We start from the raw sequence: 2,470 nt of genomic DNA, 5'->3' as shown, positions 1-2,470 counted from the left end.
TCCCTCCCTCCCTCCCTCTCACACACAATTTATTTAGACTTAGATACCTTTGAGTTTTCTTGTTATTGTTGTTGTTTTGTTTTTTGAGGCAAGTTCTCTCTGTAGCCTCAGCTGACCTGAAACTGGCTATGTAGACCAGGCTGGCCTGGATCTCACAGAGATTCACCTGCCTCTTCCTCCCGAGTGCTGGAACTAAAAGGCTATGCCACCATGCCTGGCTAGATTTATATACTTTTGATATATGGTAGCAATTTGGGGATTCTTATAAGTGGAATACCAGAGCTGGTGCTGCTCATACCCACTAGCAGAGACAGGAATGGAATCTTTAGGTTGTGCCTTGTGCAGAAAGCTGCTGATCTGAGAAGGCTGCAGATTAACACCCTAGAAACTGTCTTACGTCTCATCTCCAGGCAGCATCTTACACAAGGAGGGTGAAACAAAGACAATTAATCGTTCCAAAGACAAGTCTTAAGTTTTGCCCCTGCCTCTGTCAGGTGGTCAAGCCACATCTCTAAGACATGTGATGTCTGGGGCTGGAGAGGTGGCTAAGCGCTTAAGAACACGGATTGTTCTTGCAGCAGACTCGGGTTTGAATCCCAGCACCCACATGGCAGCTAACAACTGTCTGTAACTCCAGTTCCAGGGAACCTGACAGCCTCTTTTGTCCTCCTGTTACAGAAAAATCAGAGACCAGCAGCCAAAGTCAGGTGAGGAGAGGGATTTAATTTTTCTTTTTTTTCTTTTTGTCTTTTTGAGACAGGGTCTCCCCGTAGCCCCAGCTGGCCTGGAACTCACTATGTAGACCAGGCTGGCCTTGAACCCACAGAGATCTTGCCCACAGATAAACCCACAGTTTATCTGGGAGCTCAGGGCAGGAACCTGGAGGGAGGAGCTGGAGCCCAGGCCATGGAGGAATGCTACTTACTGGCTTGCTTTCCTGGCCCCTGCTCATCCTGCTTTCTTATGCAACACAAGCCCACCTACCCAGGGGTGGCACCACCCACAATGGGCTGGGCCCTCCCACATCACTCAACAATCAAGAAGGTTCCCCACAGACATGGCCACAGGCCACTCCTATGGAGACAATTCCCCAATTAAGGCTCCCTCAACCCAGGTGTGTCAAGTTGACACTAAAGCTATACAGCACAGGCCGATTGCATTTTTCAGGCAATAGGAACTGAGGTCGATAAGTCATTAGTGTTAAGGTTTATTTTACTTTATTTTATTTTTTGGACTTTTTGAGGTACGGTCTCCCTATAGCCCCAGCTGACCTGGAATTCACTATGTAGACCAGGCTGGCCTTGAACTCACAGAGATCCGCCTGCCTCTGCCTCCCAAGTGCTGGGACTACAGGTGTGCACCACCACGTCTGGCTAAGGTTTATTTTTATCTAGCTAAAACTTAAATTGTGTTTACTTTTTGCTTTGCTGATTTGTCAGAGGTCCCTACCATTGTTGAGTTTTCCTACAAATTTAAGAATACAGTGTGAGACTTGCACTTGTTTCAGTAGTAGTCTTCTGTCAGTAGACAGGTGCCTAGTGATGTGCTTGCAAGGTATGAGAAAAGTATTCTATAAATCTGTAATTAGGTCTCAGTCTTGGAGTGAAGCTGAGTTGGGTATTTCCACATTGAAAGAGCTGGATGTAGCTGAAGTTGAGTATTTCCTTTTCCCCAAGGTCAGTGAGGCTTTGGGAAACCCCAGGTACTTAGACATTGGGAAAATTATTTCTTTTGAGAGAAACAACAAAAGGCTGAGGACCTTTTTCTTTTTTAAAGATTTATCTATTTTTATTTTATATGTATGTGTTTTTGCCTGTATGTATCTATACCTGATGTGCGTGCAGTGCTCTTTGAGGCCAAAAGTGAGTGACAGAGCCACCATATAGATACTGGGAACTTAACCCGGGTTCTCTGCAAAGGCAGCAAGTGCTTGTAATCATTGAGCCATTTTTCCAGTCTCTCAGTGCCTTTTTCAAAATGCCCTTTCCCCATGAAGGGACTTTTCTCTGATCTTCATAGTGAGCACTTGATATGGCACCTGGAGGTAAGTTTGGGGAAAGTGTGGGTATGCCCTTAATCATGGGTCTCTTGGGAGTTTTTAATTCTCAAGCTAATCTACAGGGAGTCTCTGATAATTTTTCAATTAGAGTGGCTTCTCCATGAGAACTGTGGTTTCCTATATCACCCATCTTCTAGGTTTCTGGGCAACAATTTGCCTCATGACCTCAGTTTTCTAAAAGGAGTTACTAATTTCAGGTTTCTGTTTTGTTTCTGCTTCATTTTGTTTGGGTTGGGTTGGGGGTTTTGTTTTTGTTTAGGCTTTTTGTTGTTGTGTGAGACAGTGCCTCACTATGTAGCCCTGGCTGGCCTGGAACTCACTATGTAGAGCTAGGCTGCCATCTATCTCACAGAGATCCACCTGCCTCTGCCTCCCAAATGCTGGGATTAAAGGCCTGCACCGCCATGTCTG

This window comes from Nannospalax galili, unplaced genomic scaffold (assembly GCF_000622305.1).
Source record: "Nannospalax galili isolate Female #2095 unplaced genomic scaffold, S.galili_v1.0 scaffold76, whole genome shotgun sequence".
Taxonomy (NCBI): Eukaryota; Metazoa; Chordata; class Mammalia; order Rodentia; family Spalacidae; genus Nannospalax; species Nannospalax galili.
The sequence above is the reverse complement of the archived record's forward strand: the minus strand, read 5'-3'. Positions refer to the sequence as shown.